Below are 12,739 nucleotides of genomic sequence, written 5' to 3'. Positions count from 1 at the left end.
TTCCCAAAATTTATTCTCTAAAATAGAACTCATCAGAATGTATACAAGTTCCCCTATGACCACATTAAAGCACGATGTCACAACAGCATGCATAGATGGTCCTTGGAAGTTATCTGGCCATTGTGAAAAGGTATTTGACGATTATATGTAACAGTTGATGCAAGTAGAGCTTAGAACCACAAGACAAACTGCTAATCCCATACCATGCACTTCTGATATAGAACCAACAGTCGATTTTATTAAGATGTAAACATGCTACATGATGCTGACTCAGTTAATAACATAAGTGTATTTTAAAAATAAATTTATATATAAAAATACCTGAACACTAAACTTTGTGTAACATGCCAACTTTTTACCCGCTCGCAAACTGCAATTCTTCAACCAGGCAGCTGCTGCTTGGCGAATGGCATGGGTCATCACATTTTACAAACATAGCTTCTGGAATACCAAACCATCTAGTCAAACAATGCAAGTAGCACATGCACATGGTATCAGCAGTTGTGGCTGATATCCGAACCATTGCAACATACGAACAGATCTGCAAGTCATAAATAAAATTTGTGGAACATTTGTTTCATGGAACTGCAAGGGAGAGGAACGCTTATAAAAGAAAAAAAATATCATCAACCCGACTTAGCTACACTGGGTGGATGGATGGATGGATGTAAAACTTTAATGAACGTCCTGAGGTATGCGATACTGGGTGGGTGATAATTTTCTTTTCTAAATGTGTCCATCTGTTATTTTTTTTTCATTCCAAACACCATGGATTTTGTGAGTCAGAGTCACTGCATTTATGCCCAGTCGAACAGCACCCCTCTAAACTTACCTTCCATGACACTGTAGACATGCACGTCCCTGAAGCTCTTTTTCCGCCACTGGCCGGAAGTGCTTAAGTTTCAACCCAAGCTGTCTGAATATAGTGGGTAGGATGCCCGCAGTAAAGCTTCTTAAGTCCCTGCCCCCCCTAAGAGAGAGCCGTTGTGTCTGAAAAAAACATTTTGCAAGAGAGCAAAAGGAATTCAAAGCTGAAAACACCAATATACACAATGTGGCTGATACAATGGCTGCATGAAGGCAGGCGTGAAATCCACAGAAAAAGTAAGGAAGAACAGAAAATGGCACAAGATGATTATGCGTTCCAGAGAAATTATTACTGCTGCAATATGTACACATGAAAACTGCCAAGATGTAAACAGCCATAGTATAAATAAAGTATTAACTCAAACTACTGCATATACACTCAAAAATGTGAAGTCACAGAATTTCAATAAAACAATGAAATCACTTTAACATTGCGTATAAAAGGCATTGGTTACACCTGGCATGAGTTATACATAAAAATATGCTTATGTCTTCAATTCATAAAGCTTTTACTTACAAGGTGTCATCAAAAAGCAGGATCAGAGCTCTGCTTGGATTCTAATGTGGTCGCGGTTTCCTTGTTCTCCAAGGGCAGCTTGTAATCGGCCACTGCCATTCTGCCAGTTTTGTTGGGGGCACTGAGAGCTGCTAGGAGCCTTTCATCTTGACGTCTTATAGTCTTCCCATGTCTGTCATTAGTACGTGAATGTCTGAAAGCACCTAAAAAAGATAGACGACAGTCATGCACATTTTGACAGCTTGGACAGTAGCTAATAACATGTCACACGACGCAACTTCCACATGCATAACTATGCTCCTAATATGGCTGGGCATGTTCGATTCTGCTCTGCTCGTTTTAAGTACTTTTAAGTCCCATCCAAGGTTTTGGGAACTAGTGCCATCATTCCCCATCTGAGGTGCAACCTGGCTCAATATTATGTCACTGTGGTTGGCATTCTTTGCTGAAATGATGGCCTCACTGCACCACGGGTAGCATTCATCCGGAGGAGTGCTTGCATTGGGCAGGTTGTCATACTTTTGCTGTTCAAGGCCTTGGGTACTAAAAAAATGCATCAAAGCGTATCTTATATAACGGGCAACAACAGCGTTCGCAGTCTCATTTTGTTTTTGTGCGCCCCTTTGCTTTTGGATAACATAGGTACAGCACAAGAATTTTTGTAAGGAAACAATGAGACAGGCAAGTGTCGTGTTGTCGAGGGTTTGGAGGAAGAATGAGAGACGTCAGGTTTTACGAGTACGAACGAATGACACGTTTATTGTTACGCCATGTTGTCTTTTTTCCCAGAGCCTCTTGTAGCCGTCCCAGCCTTCCTAGCGGTGGGGGTCCCAACAGGTATGTGGCGCTCTCTCTGGAAAGCGTCAAGAGTTCCCATGACACGACACCTTCCCCTTTTGAAAAGAGAAGCCCTCAGCTTGCTCATAGGTTCAGGCGTTGCGGTGGTCTAATTTTGAGCTTGCGGCCCATGAGAAGCTCAGCTGGCGAGTAACCCTCGGGTCCAGGTGTAGCTCTGTGGGCAAGAAGGCCTTCTGCAACATTCGTGGATTTACGGATGATGTTCTTGGCAGTCTGGACAGCTCTCTCAGCTTCGCCATTGCTTTGCGCGTAATGTCACTAGAGGTCACATGTATTACACCCCAACTGCTCATAAATTGCAGGAACTCGAGTGAGCTGTACTGCGGGCCATTGTCGGACATCAAAAAGTCCGGAATGCCATAGCGAGCGAACAAATTACTAAGGAACTGCACAACATGTTTGGTTTGTGTTCCACAAAGCTCTTCCAGTTCAAAAAACCTTGAGTAGTAGTCAACAGCTACTATGTAGTTCCTCCCTTCGTGGTGGAACAAGTCTGTGCCGACCACCTGCCATGGGCGTTCTGGGAGCGGTGTCTGAAGCAACTCTTCATTTGCCACAGGACGGTGCATTGTGCAGGCTGGGCATCTCCTCACGTACGTTTCAACGTCCTGGCTGATTGCTGGCCACCACGAAGACTCCCGTGCTCATGTTCGGCATCTCACAACGCCTTGGTGTCCTGTGTGCAGTCGCTGCAGAACTTCTTTGCGTAATGAAGGGGGAAAGACTATCCTTGTGCCCCGAAGTAGGAGTCCCTGTACGACAGACAGTTCATCGGCCACACTTGCATACTTGCGCACCTCAGGTGCCAGCATTTCTGTTTTGGGCCATTTGGTAGTGCAGTAGTGCATGACCAGTGATGGCGTTGCATCTTTTTGCAGCTCAACCTTGGTCCTGTTCAGCATCTCAGTTGATGCTGGCAGCTGCTCAATGGGCAGAAGTTCATACTCTTCTATGACGGATGCAAGGTGTTTGCCAGAGCACTGCAGCGGTTTGTGCGACAAGACATCAGCTGTGTGCATGTCCTTTCCTGGTATGTGTGAAATCGTGAAGTCATACTCAAGCACACGCATGCGAAAGCGCTGCAGTTGTGGTGTCATTTCGTCAATGCGTTTTGTTGAGAACAAAGGCACCAAGGGTTTGTGATCAGTCTCTATGCTGAACTGCAGACCGAGCACATACATCCTGAAATGTTCACACGCCCATGTTATGGCAAGTGCCTCCTTCTCCACCTGAGCATACTTTTGTTCTGTCGGTGTCATTGCCCTGGAAGCGTATGCCACTGGCTGCCGCTTGCCATCATTTGTTTGGAGCAGAACAGCTCCCAAGCCATAGGAGGAGGCATCAGCTGATATCGTCAGAGGCCTTTGTGGATCGTAGTAGCACAACACTGGTGTGGTCGTTAGGTCATCTTTGACCCGATCGAAGGCTTCTTGTTGAGTCTGGTGCCAAACCCAAACTGCTTCATCCAGCAGCAGGTCTCGCAAAGGTTTCGTCTTCTCGGCCAGTCCCGGGAGAAATTTTGCCAGCTGGTTGGCAATGCCCAGGAACGACCTGAGCTCGGTGGTGTTCTCTGGTGGTGGCATCTTTCTGATGGCTTCAGTTTTCTCCTGGTCAGCAGCGATACCCGCTTCATTCAAGATGTGCCCGAGAAACTTGATTCTTCTTTTGCTGAATTCACACTTACGTGGATTTAGAGTCATTCCTGCGTCCTTGAGCCTCTGAAGCACTGCTGTGAGGTTTGCGTTGTGCTCTGCCTGGTTCTTTCCAAAAATGACGACGTCCTGGTGGCATGCTATTCCAGGGAGTCCCTCAAGAATGCAAAGCATTTCTCGCTGAAAGAACTCTGGTGCTGTCGCAATGCCAAAAGGTAATTGCAGGAACTGAAATCTCCCAAACGGCGTGATAAATGTGGTCAAGTCCTGGGACTCTGGTGCGAGGGGTGTCTGCCAGTAGCCAGCATTTGCATAGAGCTTGCTGAAAACTTTTGCATTGGCCAGCTTCGCCAAGTTTTCTTCAACTGTAGGCATGATGACCCTTTCCCGGATCAGCTGGCGGTTCAATTCAGTGTAGTCAATGCAGATTCTGATCTCTCCATTCTGTTTTGATGCAATGACCATAGGTGCACACCATGGTGTCACATGGTAAACCTGCTGGATCACTCCAAGATCCTTCATTCTCTGTAGTTCTTGTTCGACTTTAGGCTGGAGTGGAACAGCTACTCGTCGAGGCATTGTCACTGCATAAGGCGTAGCATTTGCTTTGAGTGTCACCTTGTAGACAGTTTTCATTTTACCAAGTCCTGTGAAGAGTTGGCAGAACTCGTCTTGCCTCGGGGGACACCATGTTTCTTGCTCCGGTTTGTTTGTTGGCCTCAACTGCCTCCAGGTGTGACAATATGTCGAGAGCACGTATCGCTGGTGGTCCCAATAGAGCTGTTTGCAAGCCTTCCACTACAAAAACCTGTTGCTGAACAGACTTGCCGTGCCATGCGATTGTTGCACTCAACATTCCCTTTGTTGTGATGGGTGTTCTGCCCGGTCCGAAAAGTCTTTTGTTAGGAGTTTTCAGAGTATGCATGCAGCTGCTGTCATACTACGAAGCAGGGATTACACTCACGTCTGCTCCTGTGTTGACTTTGAAGCGAACAGGACTGTTCACAAGTGCAATGATGAACCAAGGTTCCAGGGTGTCTGTCTCACTGACCTCACCAAGAAACACTTCCTTCGTGTTTGCTGTCCATAATTTCCTTGTGCTGGATCCGAACGCCCTTTGCCCTGTATGTTGCTGGCGTCCCGACAAGCATACTGTTGCATAGTGACCAGTTTTCCCACAGTTGTTGCACAGCTTTCCGAAGGCTGGACACTGCTTCTTGAAATGCTGCTGTGTACTGCCGCACCACTTGCACAAACTTCGTCCCTCGAAGTGCACCGCTGGAGGTTTGGCTGGTTTCCGCTGCGCGCCTCCATGGTTGCGGCGTTCTTTTGACCGTCACAGCTCCTCAACCGCAGCACCGCGTTCCGTTCCGTCGCGTAGCTCGTTCTGTTGCTTTTTGACGAACTCGGAGTTCCGTGCAATTTTCACTGCAGACTGAAGTGTAAGTTTTGAGTCTAGTTGCAGCTTTTCACTTAGACCGAGGTCCAAAAGTACTCCAACCAACCGGTCACGAATGAGGTCGTCTTTCAGTGAACCGTATTCACACGTTTCAGCGAGGTTGTGCAGGTCTGTGATAAACGATTCGACCGACTCGTTCGCTTCCTGCTTACGGCGATTGAACTTGGCCCTCTCGAAAATAACGTTTGTGCACGGTATGAAGTGCCCCTCGAACTTGCTGTTCACTGTTGCGTAGTCCCCGAGGTCGGCGTCTGTTAGGCTTAGTGACGCCAATACGTCTTCGGCGTCCTTTCCCATCGCGTACACGAACGTGTTCACCTGTGTTTCTACATCACGAAGGTGAAGTTCTGACACAATACGATAGCGTTCTCACCTTGCGACACAACGTTTCCAGTCTTCCGGGTCTCGGAAATCCAACTTCTCTGGCAGTTCGACGGCGAACGGGTTGAAAAAGCTGGCGCCATTTTGCCGGCCCGCTGCCGCTGCTTGTTCAGCGTCATTTTTCCTTCTGTCTGGCATGTTGGTCGTTTCGTGACTCTCACCGGGTGCTAGGCGACTTCTTGTTTACCGCTGCCACCATGTCGTGTTGTCGAGGGGTTGGAGGAAGATTGAGAGACGTCGTACGAACGAATACGAACGAACGAGTACGAATACGAACGAGTACGAACGAATGACACGTTTATTGATACGCCATGTTGTCTTTTTTCCCCGAGCCCCTTGTAGCCGTCCCAGCCTTCATAGCGGTGGGGGTCCCAATAGGTATGTGGCGCCCTCTCTGGAAAGCATCAAGAGTTCCCATGACACGACAGAAAGAACGCTGGTCAAGCGTACTACATAACGCAGGTACAGCGTTCTTTCCCGCCTGTTTCCTTACAAAAATCGTTGCGCTGCACCTACGTTATTCAGCATGAACGAACTCGCCCAAATGAAGCTGTTGTTGCTTTGCTTTTTGTTCTTCACAATATGAATGCAGTGGACGTATATAAAACACACGTGCTTACGTCTCGATGCAATCGGTCGGAGGGACGCAAGTATATTATTCGCATCGTGATGCGGTTCTAAGGCAGTTCTAAGACCGTCAACGAAGTAATATAAGTAAATAAGCGGCATAGCTCGCGTTTATATAATTACAGCACCAGCTTAAAAAATTCGCAGCTTTCGACCACGAGGAAACTAGGCGGCGACTCCGCGAGAAGCGGTTCCCGATATGTAGTAATTTTGGCATGGACAATCGATGCTAACAGCAGTGCATTATCCCACACCAACCAAAATGTAATCCCAACCTGACGAGCTTATATATTGTGTCCGATACATCGGACGTGCTGCGAAGAAATTCGGAACCATAGCCATTGCATGTGAAACAATCAAGCAAGAGGGTCATGGTGCTAAAATCGTGCGACAGCACTTTCAAAAGAGGGAAAAACTTTGATCACTTACCAAAATGAAGCTGCGCCGTCAACGCAGAAACACAGAGAATGCGATGTGCGCACGAAACTGATCCGTTGAATTAATTGCAATGCGCGGCCATAGAATAAAGAACCACGCGGCCACCACGGCAAGCATATAATAAACGGCAAGTGCATAATACTACTGCACACGGAGGCGCGGGAGAGCTAGCGTTGGAAGCGGCCAAGCCATAGTTGCGCGCCTACTGTTGTGCCACACCAGGTTATACTAGCCTGTGAAACTTAGTTCAAAATATTTTTATTAAAGCTTTTACGAATTGCGTAATAACGACACGCATTTTTATTGAAAGTTTTTGTTGTATTTTCATCACGGGCACACAAAACTGTGGCCCGGCTTTCAGTTTGAGCTGGCGCGGTAGGTTTGAATTGGCTGATATTGGTACGCGCGCTGTCACCATCTAACTAGCGGTCTGTGAAGAATCGTCTCGAGCATAAACCTTGCAGTACGCTGGTTGTACACTGTATTGTGAGGAGCGCTGTTATATGGCGATAACATAACGATGTATACATTCCACTGATGGTGTTGTCAAGGAATCGCTGCAAGCTGGTGATAAAAATGTGCGCAAATTTTGCTTGCAAGACTTGGAGATCGACTTTAAAAACGTATACCAGAGCCTATACGTCCCCACCAGGTCTCACAGCAGGTCTTCAAGACATGTAACATGAGCTGTACACAAGACGTCTAATTTTGAGCTTAACTTGGCACTACTCGTGTCAAGCTGGGTCAAGCCGAGTCAGGAATGCTTGTAGTCGACTTTTGCTTCATGGGTTAAGTGACTCAGCCCGACTCGTCTGGCTGAGCAGCGGCAATGGCAGTGGCCGAAAATCATCGATAGTGTTGCGCGCACCACATGTATCCGTTTGTGCGACGCAAGCGCTGGCGCTGCCATCTCTTGTTCCCTTCGCTGCGTACTGACACCGCATGAGGATCATCATCAGCCTATATTTATGTCCCATGGAGGAAGGAAAAATGTTATGTCCACTGCAAGACAAAGGCCACTCCCTGCGATCTCCAATTACCCCTGTCTTGCGCTAGCTAATTCCAACTTGTGCCTGCAAATTTCCTAACTTCATCACCCCACCGAGTTTTCTGCCGTCCTCGACTGCGCTCCCCTTCTCCTGGTATCCATTCTGTAACTCTAATGGTCCACCGGTTATCCATCCTACGCATTACATGGGCGGCCCAGTTCCATTTTTAAAATTCGAAGCATTTCTTGGCGAACATTTGTCACTTTGAGAGTATCTATCTATCTATCTATCTATCTATCTATCTATCTATCTATCTATCTATCTATCTATCTATCTATCTATCTATCTATCTATCTATCTAGCCGCCTACGTCTAGTGGTGCTCTCATGGTCGTTTAGTTAACTTGGCGTGTACTAGAGTGTATTAGAATGCGGTTGATTGGGACGAGTGGCTGGGGCGGCGCATGCTTTTCAGCACGGTGTAAGATATATACTCTTTAGGTGAGGACACTCGCCAGACGCGATCGACCAGATAAAGTTGCAAATGCGGGCGCCGATCGGCCTGGTGACGGCAGCGGATACCTGTCGGCAGTACGACGAAAGTTCAACACGGAAAACTTTTTATTGGTTTAATCTCCCGTTGGTATAGGAACCAGCGCATCGCGGGAAATCCGAAATTATTGAGTGACGCACGAAAGTAGGTCACCGGGGAGAGGGGAGAACATGGGGGAGAGGGCATGCGTGCGTTCCTTGTCCGCGCAAGCTCTCGCCTGCGTTCTAACCACCGTGTAGGAATAAGCAAGAGAGGTGCTGTGTCACACACCCCATGAACGAGGCGCAAATGCCGGACGAAATTCCAAAGCCGACTTATCAGCTTCCGAAAATAATCCCACGAAAGCAAGGACACTTAGGAATGGGCCCTCTGGTGCGCTAGCGAACACCGGTTGCTGTCCAAAGACCGAGTCAGAGCCCAGAGTTGTCAAAACACAACAAAATTTATTCTGCACACAAGGCAGTTACACACACACGTGCACACTTAGGCTAGACATACCACAATACAATTCAGATGGATATTCACAAAACACAGGAATATAATTAACGACAAGCACTAAGAGTCCGACACGTAAAGTACAAAATAAATAGGAAAACTAAGTGTCCAATCGTATTCACCCGTGCTGGTCTTGAGTCTGACGATCTCGGCGTAGCTCGGAGGAAATCTCGAAGAAGGAACTTCTTCCGGAAAGGTAGACGCTCGATGAACTCGTCGACTAGCTTGCCGAGGAATCCCCTTCTTCCGCAGACGGTCAGTCTCCACGCTACATCTCTTCACCGGAGCGGTCTGATCCCCTGATTCCCGCACGGCGTTTTGTATCCTTCACAGGCGTTCTTGAACCTTCCTATCGGAGTCGTGATCCCGTAGCATGGCCAAAGCCTGGGAATCTTCTAGTGAATTCTCGCATCTTCGACCGCTGCCGTCGGAGCGTCGTCGAGGGGGTGGTGAGTCATCCTTTTGGCACACGCTCGCTCTGTATAATCTCTTTCTCTCTCTCGATTGGCCGGGTAAGAAGGTGTATCGGCGCCCGCTCTCTCTCTCTCTCTTTCTGGCTACCGTCGCTTCGTCGATGTTCTTCTAGACATATAGACGCCGTTGGTCGCGTCAGCCGTTTGAGGTGCATGTGCTCTCCCCCTCTGCTGAAACTGTCGCGGGGCGGGCGTGCTTCTTTCGCTGGCTTGCGTGACACGCGGCGCGCGCTTTGATTATGCGCTCTTTTGTGACAATTCCCCCCTTTAATAATGTTGTGCAATAATATTCAAGAAAACACAAAAGAAGCGCGCACAAAAGTCCACTACGCACGAGTCCGTAAGTCCATAAATCAGTCCATCACAATTCACACATCCCTTCACTCGCGGTACATCGAGTACAAACACAAGTCACACAAGTACACTCGTACCACACAATAACACATATCTCGCGTAACCAGTACACTTGTAGTACACAATAACACATCTCTCGCGTAACAAGTACACTTGTCCTGCATAATAGCCCATATCTCGCGTAACAAGGCAAACATATGAAATATAACACGTGCAACAAGTATACAAAACTGTGACAGTGAATACAGTGAGAGTAAGAAAACATCACTCTGCTAATATATGAATGAACATTTGGTGCACTCGATCGAAACCATTTGCACCACACTCCAATCGTCAACGGTGTTTAAATTTGAATTTCCTGTCCTTGGTCTTTCGATTGTTATGAGACCCGGTCGGTTTATTTTCGGGGAAAGGGGCTGGAAAGGCCTTGTCTAAGCCTTCGCTCGAGCTTGGAAGACAGCTGCCGCGTTGTTCTCGTCAGTAGTTCATGGTTTTCCGCGAGCTTCTTCGATCGTCGAGGGTTCGATCTTCGGTGATTCCTTCAAACATTTCGGATCGTCTGGGGCTCGAACTCCCTCGACGTTTCCTATAATTAAGTCATACAGTGGGCTGTCCATACAAAGAGCAGTGACATTCCCACTGTACTATGGGGTCTCGACCTCAATCTTGGCTTCGGCAAGCTTCCTAGCCGTACCATCCACCAGGTAGACCAAACTGGCTTCGCCCGTGAGCTCTTCGTCTTTGACTAAGTCCCTTCGCACGATCACTGTGCTGCTGCCGGTATCTCTTAACACCGTGATTGGTTTTCCTGCCATTTTTCAGACAAGTACGGGCATTCCCTTAACGGGAAATTGTGGGTGTTGTGTCACCACAACATTAATGAACGGAATGGTTTTTCCGTTTCTGCAAAGCCGGCGTTTATGTCTTCTACTTGTTTTGGCGGGGCATACACACATGATGCCTGGGGAACTTATTTCCCTTCGATACAACATGTATCAGCTTTGTGACCAGTTCGCCCACATCGAAAACATTTGACCTCATTGGGGCGCTTAAAATTACTCCGACAATTGCTAGCATGGTGGCCCAGTCGATGACAAATATAACACCTCGGAACAGGCTTCTGAGGAGGAGGAGGAGGAAGAACATTTATTTAGCACCATATACCAATCCCCCAGCTGGCGCTGAGCCGTGCTCCCTCAAGGGCTGCAGAAGATAGCGCCAACCTTTCCTTTTCCAAACGAACCACTTAGTATCCCCCAGAGTGGGTATGTGCCAGTAACTCCAAGGCTCTACCTCTACCTCTATACGTAGAGCTTAAGTTCAGCGTGCGAGAGTCCACTGTTGGTCAGGCGGCCAGGAGACCTTGTGCCCTCGCGGCTGCCTCGGCCCACTCCGTTACCCAGGCTTGCGTTTCCGGGTCGGAGCTGAGCAGCGTGGCCTCCCACTGCTGAGGGGTAGTGATATATGCGAACTCTGGGTATTACTAGGTTGCTGCGTTTGAGAGCAGCCCCAGAGTTTGTGGTAGAGATTTGCGTTCTCTCTTTGGCAGAGTTTACAACAGCTTGAGTATACTGAGGGATTAATGCGCGATAGAATAAAAGGGGTTGGGAAAGTATTCATTTGCAGTTGCCTCCAAACGATTTCCTGTCTCTTCGTATGCGTTTTGTGCGCTGGGGGGTAAACTAATCTGGCTAGACGGTAATGTTGTGTTATCTCCTGATATGTTACCACGCGGTCGCTCGCCGACAGTCCCGGGCTCTCGGCTTCGGTAACCTCGTCCCCGGTTGGTCGATAGCCTTCGGCTCGGAGGATGAATGCTCGAGCCTGTTTGTGGGCGGCCTCGTTACCGGGAAGCGACTCGTGGGCCGTAGCCCAGTTGATTTGGATCGTGCGGTGGTTACGATTGCGATTGAGGATGGATTTGGCGGTAGGGGATATTCGACCCCGTTCGAAACTTCGGACTGCAGATTTGGAGTCACTTACTATTAGTGTACTGGTGGTGGTAGCGATAGCCTATGCTATGGCCGCTTCCTCCATCATCTCTGTATTAACTGTTTTTATCGATCCTCCAGACATGAGTCGTCCTTCGTTATTCACTACTGCCATTGAGAAGGCCGGTTGGTTTGGTATTTCCGCCGCGTCCACGTACGTTACGGCCTTATTTTCTTGAAACTTCCTATGGAGTGTTTTGGCCCTATCTGCTCTTCTGTCTGTGTGGTGGATAGGGTGCATGTTGCGAGGTATGGGCGTGATCTTAAGGTATTGCCGCTGCACCAAGGGAATGTCTACTTTAGGGGTCATTGTCGGTGTGTATCTGATCCCCGTTTCTGTTAACGTGAAACGGCCCGCTTATGTCTGTGACAGCCTTTCGTATTGAGCCGTAAGATGCGCTTCTGCCATCTCGTCCAGGGTGTTGTGTCGCCTAGGGCGAATAGCTTGGCCGTTAATGTACGCGTCGGGATTCCTGTGGCCACTTTGTATACCTTTCGCAGTAAAGTTTCTACCCTAGCCTTCTCTGCCGATGTTAGGCGAATGTATCGTATGATGTAGGTAACTCTGCTGAGCACGAATGCCTGAACCAATCGGCGCAGGGGCACTTCCTTCATGCCCGCATGTTTGTTGCTGATTCTCATATTCAGTCTCAGTGTTTGTAGCACAGCACTCTCCAGTTTGCCTAGTGTTTCCGAGTTTCTGCCTGTGTTTTGTATCAGGAGGCCCAGTATTCTAAGCTTAGGAACTTCTGGGACGGGATGACCGTTTGCCCTCACAAGAATTTTGCTTTGGTGACTATGTGCGTTGTTCTTACCTCGTAGACTGCATAGAAGGAGCAGCTCTGACTTTTCTGGAGAGCACGCCAGTCCTCTTTTGTGGACATAGTCCTTAACTGTCGTTACTGCTGTTTGTAAAGTTTCCTCTATGTGCGCGTCATTGCCCTGGTTACCCGCCGTGGTTGCTCAGTGGCTATGGTGTTGGGCTGCTGAGCACGAGGTCGCGGGATCGAATCCCGGCCACGGCGGCCGCATTTCGATGGGGGCGAAATGCGAGAACACCCGTGTACTTAGATTTAGGTGCACGTT

The sequence above is a fragment of the Dermacentor silvarum genome, chromosome 1 (assembly GCF_013339745.2).
Source record: "Dermacentor silvarum isolate Dsil-2018 chromosome 1, BIME_Dsil_1.4, whole genome shotgun sequence".
Taxonomy (NCBI): Eukaryota; Metazoa; Arthropoda; class Arachnida; order Ixodida; family Ixodidae; genus Dermacentor; species Dermacentor silvarum.
Note: the sequence above shows the minus strand (reverse complement) of the source record.